At 42.7% G+C, this 26,297-nt stretch overlaps 1 non-coding gene and 3 pseudogenes across 1 annotated transcript; all 4 read right to left on the bottom strand.

Moving 5' to 3' along the window:
• Positions 1-1,146: 1,146 nt before the first annotated feature.
• Positions 1,147-1,336, bottom strand: LOC138668116 (U2 spliceosomal RNA). The gene has a single exon (XR_011319089.1). It is a non-coding gene; the product is annotated as a U2 spliceosomal RNA (small nuclear RNA).
• A 6,325-nt stretch (positions 1,337-7,661) lies between these two features.
• Positions 7,662-7,877, bottom strand: LOC138668132 (U2 spliceosomal RNA; annotated as a pseudogene).
• A 6,125-nt stretch (positions 7,878-14,002) lies between these two features.
• LOC138668078 (U2 spliceosomal RNA) lies at positions 14,003-14,183 on the bottom strand (annotated as a pseudogene).
• Positions 14,184-20,420: 6,237 nt separating this feature from the next.
• On the bottom strand, positions 20,421-20,638 carry LOC138668024 (U2 spliceosomal RNA; annotated as a pseudogene).
• Between the last annotated feature and the right edge of the window lie 5,659 nt (positions 20,639-26,297).

The following is a 26,297-nucleotide window of genomic DNA, read 5'->3' as shown; positions in this document are numbered from 1 at the left end:
CGCCCCATGGCCTACAACCAGGACCCACTGTGGAGAGAGCCCAAAAGATGATTGCCCAGGGGAAGACATTTTTTTTCTAAACTCTGGATGCCTTCTCAAATGGCAGTTCTGGTGTGTGTGGGGGTGTGTGGGGGGTGTGTGGGGGTGTGTGGGGGTGTGTTCAAGTTGGGCCCAACGCGTTTTTAAAAAATCTGCCTAACTCCGCCTAATCTGCATAACTCCGCCTGATCTGCATAACTCCGCCCATCTGAACACACCCTCCATCCCTTTGGCGCTCCAGAGTGCAACTATTAGTGCAAGTCTGCAAATTACCCCTTTAAAAAAAGACAATCCCCCAACCATGTGGTCTGCTGCTGTTCCAGCAGCAGACTGAAGACGGCGCCATTTTTCTCTGCCTTAGATAAGTCCAGAGCCCATTGTGACACGTGAGAGTTCCGGAGTCAATGGCTGAAGGCCCCATTGTGACAGCAGCAGGTGAAGGTTCCGTGCACAGATTCTATCTACTGCAGGCAGGCAGCAGCAGCGCACCCAGTTGGTCAAAAGCATTAGAATACTACTCACACAGTACAAGACAAAATAGACAAGACTAGCACATTCAAGATCATCACAGACACCATTTTTCCTTCTTTATTGAAATACATATCATACGCCACAGAATTAAAAGTCAGTAGTGGTCCACAAGAGGGAGCCAATGTTTTACAAAGGAATTTGTGCATGCGGTCACAAATGTAGTATGTATGGCCGAACTACTCGTAGGATACTTCAATTTAAACACTTCATGCTGACAGACAGCAGGCAGGGGCCTAATTTTGTAGATGGCACAATATATTAGCAACACTGTTACAAAGGCCTCATTCGGGCCTACATCTTAACACACCTGTTGCAACCAGCAAAGATTGCTTGATTGCTTGATTGATTGCTTGATTGATTGATTGATTGCATATTGGATGCAATCCAATGCTGAACATGCACAGGTGAAAGCAAGGCACAGGAAATGTTGCAAACGGTCCAGTGAAATTGAGCAAATTGCTACATTTGCCACCTGAAACGTGCTTCTTTGACCCTGAAAAGAATTCTCAGAAAGTGTTAAATGACAACTTGCTGGGCTGATTTCAATTCAATCTGTTTTTGGAAACCGGATCAGAGAAGGGGTGCACTGTTCCCGGAGATACTGCAATAACGGGTCAATGCGTGGAGTGGACAGAGCAAGCTCCATTTCCAGCTCCCTGTTCTAAAAATCCATTTAATATATGGTCCCCAAATAGGGGACGTATCAGATATTAAACTGATAAGAACAGATTTTTTTTTTTTTTTTTTTTTTTCCCTCAGATGGGAAGTTCCACAGTCAAGACTCCACAACTTTATGGAACTCATCTCCCAAAACAGCAAGCCACATACACAATGTAACCGCCATTCCCATCATCACTGGAAAACATAACAAAATATATTTGTTAACAACAGAAAAAAACTCAAGATACATTAAACAAAATGTTTCCACTTTTTGGTTTTCCAAACTCCCTCTGCATCCACCTCCCCTCTCCTCCTCTGATCACACACAAAACAAAAATACAATTTTCCCAAAATAATTTTTATGCAATTTTTAACTTCAATATCCTTCCTTTTAAACACATATATATTCCTCACATCCCACAAAACCTCTTTTATACATGCCATCATTAACCACAATACTCTCTCCTTTTCCCCACACATACCCAATCCAAACATAAAAAGCTCAAAAGACAACAGATTCACCTCACACAGCTCCTTACACAAACGACCCAACCCTGCAATCACACTTCTAGCGTACTGACAATTCCAAAACAAATGCACCACGCTCTCACTTCCACCACATCCACTCCTCGGACACTTCTCACTCCTCACTAAACCCCGATTTTTCTGAAACTCCCTCACCGGTAACACCCCATGCAATGACTGCCATACAATCTCACTCTGCCTGTTTGTCATACCATTCATCCGTACCTTCTTCCATACTTTCTGCACATCATCCCCTCTTACCACTTTAAGATCTGGTAAGGACAGCCTGTAAACTTGTCCAATGTCACATTCCATCTCTCTACACTCAATCATCTTATATACAGCTTTCTTCTTTTCTAACAATCTCACATCCACATCACAGAGTTCATACTTCACTAAAAATTTGTAAACCCACACATACCACACAGGAACCTCAAAAGCCACTGGGCTCCTAAGATCTCTTTCACGCCATTTCAAACGAAACAAGTAATTTCCAAACAAAAACCTGCACATACATGCATACTTCCCATCCATCCTAATCACACCTAATACAAACACCATAGTATTCACGCCAAAAAATACATTCAAATTTGGGAAACCCAGTCCCCCCTTATCCAAACTCTTCATAACAATTTCTCTCCTAGCACGCTCCATACATGAACCCCAAAAAAAGACAAACAAAACCCTATTTAATCTTCTAACACACATGTAGCTTGGTGGAAAAACCATCGCAACATACAAAAAAATAGGTAACACAACACTCTTAATAACTAAAATTTTACCAAAAAACGTAAGATCCCTCAAATTCCAAAAATTTAACTTACGCTCCACTCTCTCTCTCACATCCACCCAGCTTTCCTCTCCATCCAGTTTCTCCGAAAATTTCACGCCCAAAACCTTTATCGGTCCACTCACCACATTCACTCCAACATCATCGCTCAGACTCCTCCCCCCAAAATTCTTACACTCACTCTTCTCCCAATTCACTTTAAAAGCAGAAGCTCCACAAAAAATAGAAACCAACAACTTCACACGCCGTACCGAACACTCTGAATCACACAACACACACACATCATCCATATAACCACTCATCTTCCACTCTCTCCCCCCACCCCCCGGTACTTGCACACCCTGAATCACCTTATCTTTTCTCAACAGACATAACAATGGCTCAATTGCACAAATAAATACGATAGGGGACAAAGGGCACCCCTGCCGAACACCCGAAAACACATTTACTCTCCTCCCCACATTTCCATTCAACAACACACAACTATAAATATTCTTATACAAACTTCTCACTCTCTCAACAAACTCAGAAGGAAATCCCATCCTCACCAACACACTAAACAAAAAACCATGCGCCAACCTATCATACGCCTTCTCAAAATCCAAACTCAACACATACACCCCCTTCTTACGACTCATGCAGTCCCATAAACAATCTCTCAACATACACAAACTTCCATGTATTCGTCTTCCAGGCACCGCACAACATTGCTCCTCACCCACCACACTCCCAACCACACCACGCATCCTGTTGGCCAAAAGCTTCGCATAAATCTTATAATCACAATTCAACAATGTGATCGGCCTCCAGTTTTTAAGATTTTTCAAATCACCCTTTTTTGGCAATAACACAACCACCCCTGCACGCATACCATTTGCCACCTCTGCATTCGCCCACATATACTTACATACATCCACAAAATCCTTCCCAATCACATCCCACATCACACGATAAAATTCCACCGGTAAACCATCCTCCCCCGGTGTTTTATTCAACGCCATACTACACACCACCTTCCATACTTCTTCATCTGTCACATCGCCCATCAAACTTTCCCTTTCTATCTTATTCAAACTATTTTCCAAACCACTCAGCACCTCACTCTCCAAACCTTCATCCCTCCATTTCACAGCATACAAATCATCATAAAACTTTGCCACTTCCTCACACAAGTCCACACCACTCACTTCATTTCCATCCATCCCATTCAAAACACTCATACTCTGTCTTTTCCCAAAAACTTTTTTAAAGAAAAAACGCGAACACTTCTCATTCTTCTCCAAATTCTCTATCTTGGCCCTATACACAATACTCCTCCCTCTTTCTAACAAAAAATCATCCACTTCTTTTTTCACTTTCACTAAATCTTCACTCACATCCATCCCTCCGGCCCTCAACTTATACAACACGCTCAATCTTGCATTTAAAAAAACAAACCTTTTCCTCTTTGCAGCCGCACACTTGTACCCGAGTTTTTTAAAAAAACTCTTGGTTTTCCATTTAACCCAATCCCACCATTCACACACGCTTCTGAAATCACTCCTGCATCCACACCAATCTGCATAAATTCTTTTATACTCCTCTCTCACACCCCCTCCTTCCAGCAAACTCACATTCAGCTTCCACACACCTTTCCCAGCCACCTCATTAACATGCAAATCCAATTCACACTTCATACACACATGGTCCGAAAAAACCACACTCTCCTGTGCATAACTAACAGGAATCAGATTTTTAGACACAAAACAAAAATCCAGTCTAGACGCCACCCTCCCACTATCAGAAAAAAACGTATTTAACAACGGCGCTATCTTGCATGCACACTGCATATCTTTTAAACCAAAATCACTCACCATATCCATTAACACTTTCCCTGCCACATCCACATTCACACTTCCCACATCACAGTTCATATCACCCACTAACACTACAGGCACTCTCCCAGGAATAAAAAACTTAATTTTTTCAAATAAAACTTTACGCTCCTGTTTTTCCACAGGCGCATATACATTAATAACACAAAAACGAACATTTCTAAACTCAAAATTAGCCAACACACACCTTCCAACCTCAATCACCATATAGTCACACAAACTCACATCATTTCCCTTCACTAAAAAACCCACACCATCATTTTTATTACAAGCACTCCCTGACCACACAGACGCACCATGAGGCCATTCACTCCCCTTCACATCATCCACAATCCCACACTCCTGCAAACAAAAAATTCCTGCATTTTGTGTTGCAAAAAAATCCAAAATAGCCGCCCGCCGCAACCTATTTTTAAAGACCCTCACATTTTGAGATATAATTACAAAACCCATAATACACAGAAACAAAAACACTAAAGCAAACAACCTACAAAAAGGACATTAAACAACTTATATGAAAAAAAAAAAAAAAAAAAAAAAACATTTTAAAGCAACTGCAATATACAAAACACATTTTAACGGCAAAAGCTATGTACAAAAACGCTTAGCTACTGAAAAAAAAACCACATAGCTAAGCAGTGTCGCCACTGTCCTCCTCCACCATCTGCGCCGCGCAGCTTTCAGAGCCGCTGACCTCCATACACTCCTCCACACGTGACTTCTTCCGCCCAACCTTCCTCTGGGGCACTCCTGCTTCTGGAACCTCAAAGTCAAAATTTTCCCCACCACCCTCCCTGGGACACTTTCGACCTCCAGGCTCCTCTTGTGAGGAAAAACCACCTATATTTCTTGGGTCAGATTCCGGAATCACAGGATCAACCATCTCCTCCGCCCCAGAAGTATCAAAATCCATCAGCGCACCCAACTCCTCTGTATTAATAACTGGAACCTCCTTTTTTTTCTTACTTTTATTAGTCATAGCACGCTCTTCCTGCTTTGCGGCTCTCCAAAATAATTTGTCCTCCAGCTCCTCCTTCCTCCTTTCAGCCTCCTTGTCCTCCTGCCTTCTATCCCGCCGTCTCTCAACCATAGAGGGCGGAATTATTTCAGCGCTCTGCTGCGCAGAAGACTTGCTTTCCTCCCGCCTCCTCTCCTCTTCCCGTTTCTTTACCTCCTCCTCTCTCTTTTTCTCCTCCTCCTGCCTCCGCTCCTCACGCTTTTTTTCTTCCTCCTCCCGCCTCTTCTCCTCTCTGGTTGGCCTCCTCGGCCCAGCATATGGACAGTCCCTATACAGGTGCCCTATGTCTCCACACTGGTCACACTCACGTGGCATTGGACACTGAGCCGCCATATGGCCCTCCTGTTTACAATTGCGGCAAACCATACTTTTCTCACAGGTACTCTGTAGGTGCCCAAACTGAAAACACTTCCTACAGTATAGAGGCTGCCCTGCATATGTCAGGAAGCCCCTTTGCCCTGCTACCGAAAAGTTCGCCGGGGGATGGGCGAAACCTCCCAAACAACTTGGGTCTCTCCTCAGTTTCACACGAAACACGTATTTACAGTTAAAGATCCCCAAGCAATTTTTTTGCTTCTCTCCACCCTTCACATACTCGCAATAACGAGCCAGGAACTGCTCCAGCAAACTTACTTCAGTGTAAGGGTTATACACCGTCACAGTTACAACTTTCTCCATTAGCCCAAACAAAGGCTCCACCCGCACTCCCTCCAGGCATGGATCACCATCATGACTTCTGAGCCACTCAAAGATAGTTAAGCAAACTGACTCACTCACAAAGGTAACATCATATGTACCTTGATTCCGGAACTCGTTAACGCTGAAAATGTCCGTCCGGTGAGCTCCAGCCTTTTCCTCCAGCAGGTCACGAACCACGAAAACCACATTATTTCTGGCACTTCCTTCCACGACCACACGAATGGTATTCTTGATGAACATCTTCACCTCTTCAGTCTTCTCTGCCGGTACAAAGACCGCAGTAGCAAATCAGCAGCACGCTGCCAGGAATCACTCGCACCCCCTGAACGCGACACAAGATCGCAGCCAAAAGGCCGAGAAGCGATAGCCTGAAATGGTTTGCCACTCCGGACGCCCCATGGCCTACAACCAGGACCCACTGTGGAGAGAGCCCAAAAGATGATTGCCCAGGGGAAGACATTTTTTTTCTAAACTCTGGATGCCTTCTCAAATGGCAGTTCTGGTGTGTGTGGGGGTGTGTGGGGGGTGTGTGGGGGTGTGTGGGGGTGTGTTCAAGTTGGGCCCAACGCGTTTTTAAAAAATCTGCCTAACTCCGCCTAATCTGCATAACTCCGCCTGATCTGCATAACTCCGCCCATCTGAACACACCCTCCATCCCTTTGGCGCTCCAGAGTGCAACTATTAGTGCAAGTCTGCAAATTGCCCCTTTAAAAAAAGACAATCCCCCAACCATGTGGTCTGCTGCTGTTCCAGCAGCAGACTGAAGACGGCGCCATTTTTCTCTGCCTTAGATAAGTCCAGAGCCCATTGTGACACGTGAGAGTTCCGGAGTCAATGGCTGAAGGCCCCATTGTGACAGCAGCAGGTGAAGGTTCCGTGCACAGATTCTATCTACTGCAGGCAGGCAGCAGCAGCGCACCCAGTTGGTCAAAAGCATTAGAATACTACTCACACAGTACAAGACAAAATAGACAAGACTAGCACATTCAAGATCATCACAGACACCATTTTTCCTTCTTTATTGAAATACATATCATACGCCACAGAATTAAAAGTCAGTAGTGGTCCACAAGAGGGAGCCAATGTTTTACAAAGGAATTTGTGCATGCGGTCACAAATGTAGTATGTATGGCCGAACTACTCGTAGGATACTTCAATTTAAACACTTCATGCTGACAGACAGCAGGCAGGGGCCTAATTTTGTAGATGGCACAATATATTAGCAACACTGTTACAAAGGCCTCATTCGGGCCTACATCTTAACACACCTGTTGCAACCAGCAAAGATTGCTTGATTGCTTGATTGATTGATTGATTGCATATTGGATGCAATCCAATGCTGAACATGCACAGGTGAAAGCAAGGCACAGGAAATGTTGCAAACGGTCCAGTGAAATTGAGCAAATTGCTACATTTGCCACCTGAAACGTGCTTCTTTGACCCTGAAAAGAATTCTCAGAAAGTGTTAAATGACAACTTGCTGGGCTGATTTCAATTCAATCTGTTTTTGGAAACCGGATCAGAGAAGGGGTGCACTGTTCCCGGAGATACTGCAATAACGGGTCAATGCGTGGAGTGGACAGAGCAAGCTCCATTTCCAGCTCCCTGTTCTAAAAATCCATTTAATATATGGTCCCCAAATAGGGGACGTATCAGATATTAAACTGATAAGAACAGATTTTTTTTTTTTTTTTTTTTTTTTATTCCCTCAGATGGGGAATTTCACGGTCTAGAAAACCATAACCGAAGAAACATACCCAAACAGCTGTGTCAAAATTAAAACACAAAAAGCCGTTCCCATCATCATCGGAAAATTCTTTTTTCAAAATACATATTTACATAACAAGAAAACAATCAAGAAGTATTAACAAAATATCTCCACTTCTTTACCTTCCAAATCCCCTCTGCATCAAACTCCCCTCTCCTCTTCACCTCCCACAAATAACAAACATACAATTTCCCCAAAATCACCCTTACACAATCCTTAACTAAAATATTCTTCCTCTTGAAAACATACACATTCCTTACATCCCACAACACTTCCTTTATACATGCAAGCATCAACCACAACACTCTTCCTCTCTCCCCATCACACATTCCCAAACCAAACATAAACACCTCAAAAGATAACAAACTCACACCACCCAATTCTTTACATAAAGGCCCCATTCTTGCAATCACATTCCTAGCATACTTACAATTCCAGAAAACATGTATCACACTCTCACTTCCACCACAACCCTCTCTCGGACATATCTCACTTCTCACCAAACCACGGTTCCTTTGAAATTCTCTAACAGGTAATACTCCATGCAATGACTGCCACACAATCTCACTCTGTCTATTTGTCATACCATCCATTCGTACCTTCTTCCACACTTTCTGCACATCCAACCCTCTAACCATATTGATATCACACTCTGTCTCTCTACACTCAATCATCCTATACACAGCCTTCTTATTACTCAACAACCGAATATCCACATCACACAACTCATACTTCACCAAAAATTTATAAACCCACACATACCATACAGGCACCTCAAACGCCACCGGACACCGCAAATCTCTCTCCCACCACTTTAAACGAAACAAATAAGCCCCAAACAAATACCTACACATACATGAATATTTTCCACCCGCCCTAATCATCCTCAAAACATACAACACACTATTTACACCAAAAAAAACTTCAAGGTTAGGAAAATTCAAACCACCCTTTTCCAAACGCTTTACCACAGTTTCTCTCTTTGCCCTCTCCATTCTAGAATTCCATAAAAAAACAAACAATACCCTATTTAACCCTCTCAGACACATATACCCTGGCGGAAAAACCAACGCAATATACAAAAAAATAGGCAACACTATACTCTTTATAATCAAAATTTTCCCAAAAAAAGTAAGACTTCTCAACCTCCAAAAACACAACTTCCTCTCAACTTTCTCTTTCGCATCATCCCAACTTTCCTTCCCATCCAGCCTCTCAGAAAACTTAACACCTAACACCTTAATAGGCCCCTTTACTTCATTCACACCAACATACTTACTCAAAGATCCTCCCCCAAAACTCTTACATTCACTCTTCTCCCAATTAACTTTAAAAGCAGACGCACCACAAAAAATAGACACTAATAACTTTACCCGTCCCACTGAACATTCCGAATCACATAATACACACACGTCATCCATATAACCACTAACCTTCCATTCCCTACCCCCTCCACCCGGCACTTGTACACCCCGAATCACCTTATCCTTTCTTAACATACAAAGCAACGGTTCAATAGCACAAATAAATGCCACAGGAGACAAAGGACACCCCTGACGCACACCCGAAAAAACATTCACTCTCCTCCCAACATAACCATTCATCAAAACACAGCTATAAATATCCCTATATAGACTTCTCACTCTACCAACAAACTCAGCCGGAAAACCCATTTTTAACAACACTCTAAACAAAAAACTATGCGACAACCTATCATACGCTTTTTCAAAATCCAGACTTAACAAAAACACACCTCTCTTGCGACTCTTACAATCCCACAAACATTCCCTCAACATACACACACACTCATGTATACGCCTTCCAGGCACCGCACAACACTGTTCATCCCCAATCACACTCCCTATCACATCACGCATTCTATTTGCCATTACCTTTGCATAGATCTTATAATCGCAGTTTAATAATGTTATCGGTCTCCAATTCTTAATGTTTCTCAAATCACCTTTCTTTGGTATTAACACAACCATACCCGCACGCATACTCTCAGCCACTTCCATATTTACCCACATATATTTACAAACCTCCACAAAATCCTTACCAATCACCTCCCACATCACCCGATAAAACTCTACCGGAAGACCATCTTCCCCCGGTGTTTTATTTAACGCCATACTATTCATCACCTTCCAAACCTCATCATCTGTCACCTCACTCATCACACTTCCTTTCTCTACCTCACTCAACTTATTCTCTAACATACACAACACTTCATCTTCCAAATTTCCATCCCTCCACTTCACCGCATACAAATCCTCATAAAACTTTGCTACCTCCTCACACATATCCTCCCCACATACTTCTTTCCCATCAGCCCCACACAGCACATTCATACTTTGTTTCTCCCCAAAGACCTTCTTGAAAAAAAAACGTGAGCATTTCTCATCATGCTCCAATCTATCAACCTTAGACCTAAACACAATACTCCTTCCCCTCTCCATCAAAAATTCATAAATTCCCTTCTTTACCAACAAAATCTCCTCCTCCACCGCCATTCCTCCTTCCCTCAATTTACATAATAAATTTAAACGCGCATTTAGAACTACAAATTTTTCTCTCTTAATTGCAGCAACCCTATAACCTAAATCTTTAAAGAAAATTTTTGTCTGTTTTTTAACCCAATCCCACCACTCACACACATCCCGAAAACCACTCTTACCCTTACACCACTCTTTATACTGTCTTGCATACATCTTTCTCACTTCCACATTCTCCAACAAACTACTATTTAATTTCCATAAACCCCTACCAAACACCCCATTTACATCTATATCCACCTCACATGACACGCACACATGATCTGAAAACAAAACATTCTCCTGCTTATAACTAATAGAAGCCATATTTTTTGAAACAAAACAATAATCCAACCTAGATTGTATTTTTCCACTCTCAGAAAAAAAAGTATTCAACAAAGGATTTACCTTACACAAACGCTGCATATCTCTCAACCCAAAATCACCAACCAAATCTAATAAAACCTTTCCAGACACATCCATATTCACTTTCCCCACATCACAATTCATATCACCCACAATCACCACAGGCATTCTCCCCGGCACAAAAAACTTAATCTTTTCAAATAAATTTTTCCGCTCATTCTTATCCACCGGCGCATAAACATTAATAACGCAAAATTTTACATTTCTATACACAAAATTTGCTAATATACACCTACCCACCTCAATAACCACATAATCATTCAAAACAACCTCCCGCCCCTTTACCAAAATTCCCACACCATCATTCTTATTACATGCACTCCCAGACCATACTGATGCCCCATAAGGCCATTCATCCCCTTTCACACCATCCACCACCCCACACTCTTGCAAACAAAAAATTGATGCACTTTTCATAGCCAAAAAATCAAAAATTGCAGCCCTTCTGCACCTATTTTTAAACACTCTCACATTTTGAGAGATTATAGTGAAAACCATACTTAAAAAGTCCAAGCACTATACAAAAAACAGAAAGCCTTTGACTTAAGTCAAAGCTCTAAAAAACAGGGAGAAAAAAACTATACATAATTCCAGACAATTTTAAACAGTCCCCCCACCATCGTCCTCCACCATCTGCAATGAGTGGCTAGTTTCCGACCCGCTGGCCTCTCCACTCTCACTCCACCTTGACTTCTTGGCACCTGCTTTCCTCCGAGGTGCCACATCTTCATTTTCTTCGTCACTTTTCCCACCACCCTCCCTGTGACACTTTCCACTCCCTCCACCATCATCCGAGAAAAACTCTTCAATAACCTCTGGATCTGAGAGATGTTCGGAGGTTTCCATACATTCCGCACCATCTTCAGCGTCCCGAAACTGCAACATGTCCGGGCGCTCCCGTCCTACCGGCCTTTCAAGATCTCTTTCCACTTTCCTCAATTGCCTTCTAAGCTCCTTCTCCAAAACATTCTTCTTATATCCGGCAGGTGCCAGAAGAACGTCACCAGAAGCCCGAGAGGCAAGATCCTCCCTTTCTCTCTGCCTCCTCTCCTCCCTCTCCATTCTGGCAGTCTCACGCTCCACTTGCTCCACCATCCTCCTCCTTTCCTCCTCCTCCTTTCTTTCTCTATCCGTTTTCCTGGGCATAGCCCTCGGACAATCCTTGAAAATGTGATCTCCGCTACCACACATATCACAGGACTTGGGCTTCGGGCAGTTGCCTGCCACATGTCCCTCCTCTTTACAATTTCGGCAACACTGCCCTTTTTTTACATGTAGCCTGCACATGGCCAAAGGAATAGCACTTCCTGCAAAACATGGGTTGCCCTGCATAAGACAGGAAACCCCTGTGCCCCGCCACGGAGAAGTTCGCCGGAGGATGCCTAAAGCCTCCCACACTCCCGGGGTCCTTCATAAGTTTCACACGAAACTTATACTTGCAGTTGAAAATTCCCAGACAGTTCACCTGCCTCTCTCCTTTCCGTACATATTCGCAATACCGCGAAAGGAAGCCCTCCAGTAAAGCTGGCTCCGTAAATGGGTTATACACCGTTACCCACACAGTTTTTTCTTGCAGCCCAAACAAAGGCTCAAACTCTATTCCTTCCAAGAAGGGATCATCAGAATGACTCCGCAGCCATTCAAAGACATTAAGGCAGACATTTTCCTCTACAAAAGTCACATCATAAGTCCCTTGCCTAGGAAACTCATTGACGCTGTAGAAATCCCCTCGCCTTGCCCCAGCTTTACCTTCCAGAAGATCCTGCACGACAAACTTCACAGTATTTCTCTCAGAACTCCTTGGGTCCACTCCAATTCGGATGGTATTCTTGACAAAATTCATGATTTCCAAATAACTGTCGGTATAAACCACAGAAGACGCAAAAAAGGCCTGGATTCCTCCAGAAAACTCGCACCAAATTCAGCTGCAACCAAAATGATCGCAGCCAAAAGGCCGAGAAGCGATAGCCTGAAATGGTTTGCCACTCCGGACGCCCCATGGCCTACAACCAGGACCCACTGTGGAGAGAGCCCAAAAGATGATTGCCCAGGGGAAGACATTTTTTTTCTAAACTCTGGATGCCTTCTCAAATGGCAGTTCTGGTGTGTGTGGGGGTGTGTGGGGGGTGTGTGGGGGTGTGTGGGGGTGTGTTCAAGTTGGGCCCAACGCGTTTTTAAAAAATCTGCCTAACTCCGCCTAATCTGCATAACTCCGCCTGATCTGCATAACTCCGCCCATCTGAACACACCCTCCATCCCTTTGGCGCTCCAGAGTGCAACTATTAGTGCAAGTCTGCAAATTGCCCCTTTAAAAAAAGACAATCCCCCAACCATGTGGTCTGCTGCTGTTCCAGCAGCAGACTGAAGACGGCGCCATTTTTCTCTGCCTTAGATAAGTCCAGAGCCCATTGTGACACGTGAGAGTTCCGGAGTCAATGGCTGAAGGCCCCATTGTGACAGCAGCAGGTGAAGGTTCCGTGCACAGATTCTATCTACTGCAGGCAGGCAGCAGCAGCGCACCCAGTTGGTCAAAAGCATTAGAATACTACTCACACAGTACAAGACAAAATAGACAAGACTAGCACATTCAAGATCATCACAGACACCATTTTTCCTTCTTTATTGAAATACATATCATACGCCACAGAATTAAAAGTCAGTAGTGGTCCACAAGAGGGAGCCAATGTTTTACAAAGGAATTTGTGCATGCGGTCACAAATGTAGTATGTATGGCCGAACTACTCGTAGGATACTTCAATTTAAACACTTCATGCTGACAGACAGCAGGCAGGGGCCTAATTTTGTAGATGGCACAATATATTAGCAACACTGTTACAAAGGCCTCATTCGGGCCTACATCTTAACACACCTGTTGCAACCAGCAAAGATTGCTTGATTGCTTGATTGATTGCTTGATTGATTGATTGATTGCATATTGGATGCAATCCAATGCTGAACATGCACAGGTGAAAGCAAGGCACAGGAAATGTTGCAAACGGTCCAGTGAAATTGAGCAAATTGCTACATTTGCCACCTGAAACGTGCTTCTTTGACCCTGAAAAGAATTCTCAGAAAGTGTTAAATGACAACTTGCTGGGCTGATTTCAATTCAATCTGTTTTTGGAAACCGGATCAGAGAAGGGGTGCACTGTTCCCGGAGATACTGCAATAACGGGTCAATGCGTGGAGTGGACAGAGCAAGCTCCATTTCCAGCTCCCTGTTCTAAAAATCCATTTAATATATGGTCCCCAAATAGGGGACGTATCAGATATTAAACTGATAAGAACAGATTTTTTTTTTTTTTTTTTTTAAAACCATTCAGGTTGTTTTATAAACAACAGTATGTAAGTCTTCCGAAAAACTCATTGTTGTTGCTTAAATATAACTCATCATCATGGTTATTCTTTATTTTTTTAACTCAAGAATATTTCCAAAAACAGGGATAGAAATAACATGTATGATAAACAATGAACACACTAGAGTTACTGGTACTTCACCAGATAATGCCATTTCATGACCTTCCAGATGCCTTCAGCGTCCAATCCTTCACCACCTCTACTCTTGTCCCATTTGTACATCACATATAGTCTAGATAGTATTAACCTTATACAATCATTTACAGGGATCATTTTTCTCTTGAATAATCCCAAATTTCTCACATCCCATAAGCTTTCCATTACACATACCATTATCAGCCATAAAATTCTTTCATTCATCTTACCACATGCCCCCATTCCAAACATTGCTACCCTCCAATTAATGTAATTTACACCTGCTAGTTCTTTACAAAGACCACCCACACCTTTCCACACACTATACGCATAATCACAGTCCCACATCACATGTCTCACAGTTTCACTCGCACCGCACCCATCTCTCGGACATACATTCGTTCTAATCAGATCCCTTCTTTTTTGCACCTCTCTTACAGGCAGTATATCATGCATGGCCATCCATACTACATCCTTCTGTTTATTTGACATTCCACTTGTACCCAACTTTTCCCATGTATCCGTTACCTCATTGAACCTCAAATCGTTGATGTTACATTCAATCTCATTTGCTCTCATTTTCTTCCTTACTTCTTTTGGTTTCTTAAACTCATTCATAGTCACAGCCAACAGATCATTCTTCCTAATAAACCTCTCAATCACATCATACCACACAGGACACTTAAATGCGACAGGCACGCTTCCATCTCTTTTCACCCAACATAACCCATACAACATCCATCCAGCCATATATCGTACCATATACGCCCCTTTGTTTCTTTTCCCCATTAAGACTACCACTGTTTTAATATAATTGAGGCTCAAAAAAATTTCAATGTCTGGGAAATCCATACCACCATTCTCACATGTTTTATATAGGTGTTCTCTTTTTAATTTTTCCATTTTACTTCCCCAAAAGAATGTAAATATTAATTTTTGTACTCTTTTTATTTTTTTGTATGGAGATGGAAAAACTCCAGCCACATACAGCAAAATGGGCAGTATCACTGCCTTAATTATGAGTACCTTCCCATTCAATGTCAGGTCACGCATACGCCAAAAATTCAACTTTTTCTCTATTCGTGAACCACACTCATCCCAGCTTTCTGTACCCCTTAGATCCTCATTAAACCATACACCCAGCACTTTTATTGGTCCTTCCATACATGTCACACCATCCATCCTAATTCTGCTATCGCCAAAACATTTAAAACAACATTTATCCCAATTTACCCTAAAAGCAGACGCACCACAGAAAAAATCCAATAATAATTTCACTCTACTCATTGACGCAATACTTTCACTCACAATCACCACATCATCCATATATCCCAGTACTTTAGCATTCATTCCTTTACTTCCAGGTATTAACATTCCTCTTATGAGTTTCTCTCTTCTAATCAAACATAGCAGTGGTTCAATGACACTAATAAACAGTACAGGGGACATAGGGCACCCTTGTCTGACTCCTGATCTGATCAGGAATTTATCACTCAACCATCCATTCACTAAAATTTCACTCGACACCTTCTCATACAGACATCTCACACCATCTAAGAATTTTTTGGGGAAACCCATTTTTTTCAGCACTTCGAACATAAACACATGCGACACTCTATCGAAAGCTTTCTCAAAATCCAAAGCCAACACCATACACTTCTGCTTCCTATCTTTGCAGTCACCCAGTATATCTCTCCACAACATCAGGTTATCATTTATACATCTCCCAGGCACAGCACATACTTGGTCATCTTCCACAACTTTACCAATTACTTCACGCATACGATTCGCTAGTATTTTACTATACACTTTATAGTCCGAATTTAGCAGTGTAATTGGTCTCCAATTCCCCAATTTTTTCTTTTCCCCTTTTTTATAGATGAGCACAACCACACCTTCCTTCATTGATTCACACAATTCTCCATTCTCCCACATATACTTGCATACTTCAGTCAGATCCGCACCCATGCACTCCCACGCTTTCACATACAATTCTATTGGTAATCCATCTTTTCCTGGTGTTTTATTTTTCTGAGCACTAAACACCACCTTTTTTACCTCATCCAGAATCACATCATCACACAGATCCTCACATTCATCCTTATCTAATTTTCTCTCCATACTGCCTAACACCTCAATCATCAATCCAGAGTCAATCCATTTTTTGTCATATAGTCTGCCATAGAAACCCTTTACCTCCTTCATCACACCCTCTCCAGTTACACTCTTATCATTCTCGTCCAATAACTCATCCATGTCCGTTTTTTTACCATTCATTTTTTTGAAGAAATATCTGGTACATTTTTCATTTTTTTCCAGATGTTCTATTTTTGTCCTGTACATAATTTCTTTTCCCTTTCTCTCAATCAGACATTTTAGCTCATTTTTTGCTTCCACTAATAGGTCATTCACATCAATCCCAGACATACTGCATTTTCTCAGCCATTCAATCCGCATATTTAAATCTTTGAATTTATTTCTATACATGGCAGCTTTTTTATAGCCCCATTTTCTGAAGAATTTTTTTATTTCCTGCTTTACCCAATCCCACCATTCCAACACACATGCAAACCTATTTTTACAGTACCCCCATCTTTCATACTTCTTCTTAAAATCACTCATCACTCTTTCATCCTCCAGCAGCCTCACATTCAGCTTCCATACACCCCTGCCATGCACAAACCTCCCCTTCTCTTGGAACAGACCCCTCAAGTACTCGTGGTCTGAAAAGGGGACTGAACCTTGTTCAAACTTAAAACATTCAAAATTTTTGGAAAAAAACATCCTGTCAATTCTTGACTCAATCCCCCCTCTATCTGCCCTGTACGTAGGTGGAGGATTGTCTGAACTTACCATTGCGGCATCTAAAAAGGAAAAATCAGAAATTAAATGAGATAATTTTTTACCGGTTACATCACCGGTATCATCTGTGACACAATTAAAGTCACCAACAAAAATTGTAGGAATCTTTCCTGGCAAAAACAAAGATAATTTCTCTAAAAGAGCAAGACGCTCTTCCTTTGCAGTAGGACTATATACATTGACCACTCTAACCCGCCACCCCCTATACCTAATTACAGCTATAATACACCGCCCCACCTCCACCACTGTATAACTGTCCATACAGTACTGCTTGTTCCCCAGCAGGATCCCCACACCATCATTTTTATTTACATGTGACCCAGACTATATGTGCTGTCCATGAGGCCAGTCCTGATCATTCGGAACTTCCGATAATCCGCACTCCTGCAGGCAGTAAATGTCGGCTCCCAGATTTTTCATATATTTCAGCACAGTAGACCTGCGTCCTTTAGATTTTATCTGCCTCACATTCAGGGATACGACATTAAGTGCAGCTTTGGCAGCCATATCAGCACTTTTTTATGTAAATTTTTTACATACCCACCACTTCTGTGTCAGCCTTGTCCTTCTGGAGGCAGGCAGGCGGACTGGTAACAGCTGGGAGAAGGAACCCCCTCTAAAAAAGCCATGTCAGGGGAGAAGCTGATGTCAGGGTACTCCCTGTCACTGATGGGACTTGCACTGTTCTCATCTGCATAATTGTATGCCAGGCGGGGCTTCTTCACAGCTTGGCCACTGGCTTCATGTGCTGGCCTCACTGCTGCTGTGAAGTCCCCCTGCTCCTTCACTTCACACTCACTGTCACTGCCATCCTCCTCCTCCTCCTCTGTCTGCATTGTGTCCCAGTGAGGTGTTTTATTCAGTGACACCTCCATGTCTCCCTCCCCGCAGGCAGAGAGATGTCCTGGGAGCTGGGAGCTGAGCTCCGTTTCTAGCTCCGCCCCCTTTGACACCTCCTGTGCAGTCACAGATTCCTCAGCCTCTGTAGCCACGCCCCCCGCTCTCCCCTCAGTGTCTGGAGCTCTGGGTGAGTCACACACAGCTGGCTGCTGATTACCTGAGGTAAGCTGATTACCTGCAGCTGCAGGGGAGATTTTTCTCTCAGTAATAATGCCATGAGGTCGGCGTTCCTGCAGAGCATTGCCACCAGAGAATGTAGGGCTGGCAGACGCTACCTGGGCATACAGCCTGGCTCCAGCAGCACTGTTTGCTCTACATTCCCTGTACATGTGTCCTGCCTCCCCACAGCCATTACACACTATGGGGTTAGGGCAGTCTTTTGCATAATGTCCAGGCAAATTACATTTTCTGCAGAGCATTGCAGTGGGGCAGTTATCCACAATGTGTCCATATTCATTGCATCTCCTGCAGTAGAAGGGGGCTTCAGGGAAAAACAAATACCCACTATCCCTCCCAATAGAGAAGTTCAGAGGGGGATAATGGATCCCCCCAGGGCCCTGAGGGTCCACACCAAAACGGACAAAAAATTTATGCTTTCCTGTCCAGAGCCCAGACTCCATGCTGATGACTCTGTGGGCGTACTGGACATAGGAGCAGTGTCTTTTCAGAAATTTCACAATTTCCTCCAGGGGCACAAAAGGATTGTGCATGAAAACTACTAGGGGTATGTCCCCTCTAGAATAAAGGACAGTAAATGTCAGTCCTGTGAGTAGGGCATTATCAGCATGGTCTCTCAGTGCTCTGTATAAGTTCTGGCAGGCTCCAGCAGATGAGAAAATCAGTACATACCGTCCATCTTTCCTGAATTCTTGCAGGCAGACAATGTCCTCCTTCTTCACCTTCAGCGTGTCATAAAGGATCATATTTACCAAATATCCCAGCGAGAAATGCATCCTCTTCTCCTGCGCGACATCAATACGAAATCCATTACGGACCCGGGCGTCACCGGTCCCTGCGAAGCGGACTACCACTCCCATCTTCCTTAAGATTGCCTTCTCTTTCCTCCACTCCTTACAGCACAGCCTTATGGCCAGACCAAGACATACTGCACTTGATCTTAGCCAAAAGGCCGAGAAGCGATAGCCTGAAATGGTTTGCCACTCCGGACGCCCCATGGCCTACAACCAGGACCCACTGTGGAGAGAGCCCAAAAGATGATTGCCCAGGGGAAGACATTTTTTTTCTAAACTCTGGATGCCTTCTCAAATGGCAGTTCTGGTGTGTGTGGGGGTGTGTGGGGGGTGTGTGGGGGTGTGTGGGGGTGTGTTCAAGTTGGACCCAACGCGTTTTTAAAAAATCTGCCTAACTCCGCCTAATCTGCATAACTCCGCCTGATCTGCATAACACCGCCCATCTGAACACACCCTCCATCCCTTTGGCGCTCCAGAGTGCAACTATTAGTGCAAGTCTGCAAATTGCCCCTTTAAAAAAAAAAAGACAATCCCCCTACCATGTGGTCTGCTGCTGTTCCAGCAGCAGACTGAAGACGGCGCCATTTTTCTCTGCCTTAGATAAGTCCAGAGCCCATTGTGACACGTGAGAGTTCCGGAGTCAATGGCTGAAGGCCCCATTGTGACAGCAGCAGGTGAAGGTTCCGTGCACAGATTCTATCTACTTCAGGCAGGCAGCAGCAGCGCACCCAGTTGGTCAAAAGCATTAGAATACTACTCACACAGTACAAGACAAAATAGACAAGACTAGCACATTCAAGATCATCACAGACACCATTTTTCCTTCTTTATTGAAATACATATCATACACCACATAATTAAAAGTCAGTGGTCCACAAGAGGGAGCCAATGTTTTACAAAGGAATTTGTGCATGCGGTCACAAATGTAGTATGTATGGCCGAACTACTCGTAGGATACTTCAATTTAAACACTTCATGCTGACAGACAGCAGGCAGGGGCCTAATTTTGTAGATGGCACAATATATTAGCAACACTGTTACAAAGGCCTCATTCGGGCCTACATCTTAACACACCTGTTGCAACCAGCAAAGATTGCTTGATTGATTGATTGATTGATTGATTGCATATTGGATGCAATCCAATGCTGAACATGCACAGGTGAAAGCAAGGCACAGGAAATGTTGCAAACGGTCCAGTGAAATTGAGCAAATTGCTACATTTGCCACCTGAAACGTGCTTCTTTGACCCTGAAAAGAATTCTCAGAAAGTGTTAAATGACAACTTGCTGGGCTGATTTCAATTCAATCTGTTTTTGGAAACCGGATCAGAGAAGGGGTGCACTGTTCCCGGAGATACTGCAATAACGGGTCAATGCGTGGAGTGGACAGAGCAAGCTCCATTTCCAGCTCCCTGTTCTAAAAATCCATTTAATATATGGTCCCCAAATAGGGGACGTATCAGATATTAAACTGATAAGAACAGATTTTTTTTTTAACTTGGAAGTACCCACATTTAGGTACACCCGTTTATTAAAGTTTTAAAAGCAATTACAGATAAAAGACGTATGTATACAGTGTATTACATATTTAAAGCATTTATAACATATCAATCAGATTTTTTTTTTTTTTTTTTTTTTTCCAATGTTACATGCAGTAAAAAACAAGTAATATACAAGCATCGGCCAATAATTTACATTTATGGTAGCGTTCAAATTATAGTATTCCACTCTTCTACCATCCATTGCTTTGACAATAAAAGATTCTTTTTCTTGTCCAATAAATAATAAATATACATTTCACTAAAAGCCAATGATAAAACGTCTTTCACAGATAAAACATCATGTTTAAAAAGAAGGATGTTCCTGGCCTTCCATAGAGCTTCTTTGATGGTGCTGATTGTCTTCCATGCGATGATCCTCTTAGTTGCGTTGGGGCATTCCATGCATCCAAACAAAACAGTCTCAAAACTTAAGTCTTTCAAATCAGTTATTTTCTGGAGTAAAGGGAAAAATTTTGTCCATATTTGTCTTGTGAATTGACAAGTCCAAAGAATGTGCAGCACTGTTTCTTCCCTTTGGCAGTCCTCTCTCGGGCATTTGGCGGATCTCACGAGTCCTCTTCGGTGCTGGAATGCCCGGCATGGAAGACAATCATGCACACAGCTCCAGGCCAGGTCCTTCTGGGAATTAAAAAGATACGAGGCATTAACATTTTTCCAAATCTCTAAACACTTAGGATCATTAAAGTTTCCAATCTGCGTCACTTGTTCTTTTCCTTTGAGGCCCTTTAGGATCTTTTTGCTATCCCCTAGGGCCTCTGTGTTTATACCCTTTAGGTCATATGTGTTAACAATGGTACCTAAGATTTTATAGTTTTCGGGTGTGTTAAAAGCATATGGGGAATTTAAAACTGTTTCAAACCACCCAAGGCGTCTCATAAAAAAACCAATGTTAAAACGTAAATATGACCAGTAACTATTTTTAAAAAGGGAATTAAAACACAGGACAAAGAAACGGATTAAAACAAAAGCTCTAAAATCTGGGAAGTCTTTGCCACCATTACCTTTGGATTTTACCACCAGCTCTCTTTTTAGTTTTTCCATCTTGGAACTCCAATAAAAGGTAAAACAAGCTTTAATTATTTTTTTAAAAATGCCGTTTGGAGGGGGGAAGACCAGGCTTAAATATAATAAAAGCGGCAATATGACCATTTTAATAATTAAAATTTTCCCCTCCATAGTCATTTTTCTCAAATTCCACATACACAGCTTTTGGTTTACCTTCTGAGCCACCATATTCCAGCTTTCTGTGCCTTTATTTTCTTCATTAAAAATTACACCTAAAACTTGAACAGAGTCCCTCTCAGGAACTTGGATATCTGTTAAAACCACATTGCCAACCTTAAAAATAGAACTTTTATTAAAATTTAATTTAAAACCAGACCCACAGCAGAAAAACTCCACCTGCCTTAAGGCTTTTTGTATAGAAGGAGAATCCCTGCATATTATGGCTACATCATCCATATACCCTGTGACTTTAGCCTCCAGACCTCCTCCACCAGGCAGTGGGATTCCCCGGATTTGTTTATCCCTCCTCAGGGCACATAGCAGGGGTTCAAGAGCACAAATAAATAAAAGTGGGGACAGGGGACAACCCTGCTTAACCCCAGATTTTAAAACAACGTCTTTAGTTTTAAAACCATTTATCACAATCTTGCTTGTGCAATCTTTATAAAATGCCTTAAGTGACTCTAAAAACCCTTCTGGTATACCCATTTTATTTAAAACATTAAAAAGGAACTCGTGAGATACTCTATCAAAAGCTTTCTCAAAATCAAGGGATAAGACCGCCATTCCACCTCCCCTTGATTTGGTGTCATCAATTATGTCTTTAATTAAATTTAGGTTTTCCCATATGCTTCTCTCTGGTATACCACAGACCTGGTTAGGATGTATTATGTTTCCCACCACTTTTTTGAGTCTGTTTGCACAAATTTTGGCCATTATTTTATAGTCACAGTTTAAAAGGGTTATTGGTCTCCAATTTTTTATGTCCGTTTTGTCCCCTTTTTTGTATATAAGGGAAACCTCACCCTTTTTCCAAGAGGTGGGGAGAGTTTTTGTATTAAAAACCTCACTTAAAATATTTAAAAGATCTTCTTGTAAAAGCTCATAAAAACTGGAATAAAATTCTATGGGGATACCGTCTGGCCCGGGGACTTTTCCTGGTTTAAAACTTTTCACTGTTTCAGCCACCTCTTCCTTGCTCAGGTCCTGCAATAAAAAGTTTTGTGACACTGGGTCTAAAATGGTTGTGATTTCCTCCATAGAGCTTTCCATAAAACTATTGTCTATAACTTTTTTATTAAAAAGGTCAGCATAAAATTGGTGGACTTTATTTAAAATTCCCTCTATTTCATTTTCTCCCTCCAAAGAATTAATAAATACCCTTTTTCCGACCATATTTTTAAAGAAATAACGGGAACAGGTTTCATTCTCTTCTATATGCTTGACTTTTGAGTGAAAGATTAATTGCTTCCCCCTTTGTTCCAAGCATCTTGATATTTCAGTTTTAAGATTACAAATATCTTTATCCACATCAATGTCGTGCTCACGTAGTTTATAGAGGGTTTGCAGTCGGGTATTTAGGAGGTTGTAAATCTCTCTCTTTTCTTTAGCTTTTTGTACTCCAGCTTTAATAAAGAAATTTTTAATATTTTTCTTCATTTTTTCCCACCACCTACTAATAGGGGTACGGGGATCTCTAGTTTGTTTGCAATTTGTATAAAATTCCGTAAAACTGGTTAAAATTTCTGGATCATCTAAGAGAGAGACATTTAGTTTCCAGGCACCTTTACCTTTTTTCTTAAAATCATCATAATTAACATTAAAAAGTAAAAGTTTATGGTCTGAAAAGACATTGGTTAAAAGCTCACATTTAAAAGGCAGTATGGAATTAGAACAAAAAATAAAATCAATTCTGGAGCTACAGTTCACATTGCTCCAGGTTACCCACTCTTCAGCAGGGAGATTCATATTGCATTCCTTAAAACAATCGATAAGTTTAAAATCCTGCACAATGTTTCTGAGCATAAAAGAGGTTTTATCGTAGTTTCTGCTTACCGCATTGGAGAATCTTTTCTCCCCACCCATAATACAATTAAAATCACCTGCTAAAATAAGAGGATCAGAATCATTAATAAAAAGGGGTAACATTTCTAACATTTTTGCTCTTTCATTTTTCTCAGTAGATCCATAAAAATTTAAAAACTGCCATTTAAAACCATCAATAAAAGCTTTAACCAATAAAATCCTGCCTGGTAAAACCTCCTGAACTGAGTCAATAAAAACATTACCTTTAAAAAGAATGGCGACCCCTGCTGACCTGGATTCATTTGATCCTGACCACACTGAGGGTCCATGTGTCCAATCTGTTTTATACTTATTATAATTTAAAGAGTGTGGAATATTGCATTCCTGTAAGAAGATAACTGATGCCGACAAAGTGTACAAAAACTCAAAGAGCGCCAACCTCCTGGGTTTTGTTTTAATCCCTCTAACGTTGAGGGATATTCCAGAGATCCCCGCCATAAGAGAAAATAAAAGGTACGAAATTCAAAAACTCTTACCTCAGCTGGCTTATATGTCCTCATCGGAGGGTTCGGTCTTGTCGGCGACGGTCATGAGGGAAGAGATCTCGGAGGACTCTCCATCAGACAGGGCTTCGGATGGCATTACACTTTCCGGGACGAGCTCACTCTCCATAAATAAGACCTTACTTGTCAGGTAGGCCGACCCCCATCCCTGCTCCTGATCTCCCACCGGCCCCCCTTCCAGGGGACCAATCGGAGGGGTCAGATCGAGCTCGGGTGCCGGCTGTCCTCTGACCGGAGTTACAGGAATGGCTGAGGCAGCCACCCCAGACCCCCTCTCCATCTCTGAAGAGGGTGGGGTTGCCCGCTCCTCCATGGGCATCTCCTCGGGTTTCCCACCTCCATCAGGGGGTTCCTGTGGGGGTACTTCCCTTGATGCACCACCTGTTTTCTCCTGGACTTTCCGCCTTTTTGAATCCGATTTTCCGCGCCCTTGAGCCGTCCCGGAAGATCGCAGAGACAAGGGTTGGCTTTTTGCAGAAGCAGCTGTACCCTCTGCGGGGTCCTCTTTCTGCTGCCTGCTCTCCTTCTGCCGTTCCCTCCTGCGTCTCGCTTTCTCGTTCCTCACTTCAGTGTAGCCATCCTTACCTGTACCAGGTACCTCATTCGACTCGTCCATCGACTCCTCCTCATCCTCCTTTGTTTCGGGGACAGCAGAACCAGCCGAGGGTTGGCAGGGGGCCGGAGGCTGTTCCTTCTCGGGTTGTGCTCCTTTTGTGTTTTTCCTGTTAGGACAAAAGGAAAAAGAATGCTCTTTTGCAAGACAATTTGTACACATATTCTCTGTCTGGCATTGCTCGGTTTTATGTTCCTGGCTCCCACATTTTGCACAGGTCGGGTCACAATTTGAATGCCCATATAGTTTACATTTTCTACAGAAGGACGGCATGCCATTAAAATAGAGGTCGCCATTCGTTTTGCCAATTTTAAAACGAGCTGGTGGTAAATCTACTCCTCCAGGTTTTGAGGCATTTTTGACACAGGTTACAACATATCTCCATTTGGAGGTCCAAATGCCGCATTCATTCAAAATCTTCCCCAAACAATTGACTTTTTTGAAGAAACCAAACAGGTATCTTCCGATTTCGCTTTCTTGCATATGGGGTGAATAAATTTTAACAATCAAGAGCCTGGTCTCTTCTAAATCATGGATAGCAAATTTAACCCCTTTAAGTTCAGGGTTTTTCTGGATAATCACATCAGGGGAGATGACCTGGTTACAAACATGCTGATGGATACCTTCTCCGGTAAAAGTAACATCATAGACACCGCGTCTTGGATAGTCCTGGATGGCCAGGATTTCGTGTTTCCGGACTGAAAGAGCCTTCTCCAGAACATTGCCAACCACGAATTTTAGTCCACGGCCATCTCCTCCACCTTTCTCAAAATAAATCCGAACCGTATGCTTTAGCAGAGCATAGGTTGGATCATCACCAGGATCTGGGTCCATGGTTATAAGGAAAAAAAAAACGGGGGTGTTCCGCAACAAGGAAGGGCACCAAGTAATCCAAAGACTACCTGGCTAGGGCGATCGCAACTCGTTGCCTAGGGACTAAGCCCACCTCCCTATAGCAACAAGGGATTGGATCCCACTACAAGAGTGGGACCCGCACCCAAGGCCGAGAGGCGGGGTACCCCAGGCACCTAAAGGACTTCGACCAAATGCAAGAAAATCCTACACTTGATCTTAGCCAAAAGGCCGAGAAGCGATAGCCTGAAATGGTTTGCCACTCCGGACGCCCCATGGCCTACAACCAGGACCCACTGTGGAGAGAGCCCAAAAGATGATTGCCCAGGGGAAGACATTTTTTTTCTAAACTCTGGATGCCTTCTCAAATGGCAGTTCTGGTGTGTGTGGGGGTGTGTGGGGGGTGTGTGGGGGTGTGTGGGGGTGTGTTCAAGTTGGACCCAACGCGTTTTTAAAAAATCTGCCTAACTCCGCCTAATCTGCATAACTCCGCCTGATCTGCATAACTCCGCCCATCTGAACACACCCTCCATCCCTTTGGCGCTCCAGAGTGCAACTATTAGTGCAAGTCTGCAAATTGCCCCTTTAA

The sequence above is a fragment of the Ranitomeya imitator genome, chromosome 2 (assembly GCF_032444005.1).
Source record: "Ranitomeya imitator isolate aRanImi1 chromosome 2, aRanImi1.pri, whole genome shotgun sequence".
Classification (NCBI taxonomy): Eukaryota; Metazoa; Chordata; class Amphibia; order Anura; family Dendrobatidae; genus Ranitomeya; species Ranitomeya imitator.
This window is presented reverse-complemented; position numbering and strand designations above follow the sequence as displayed.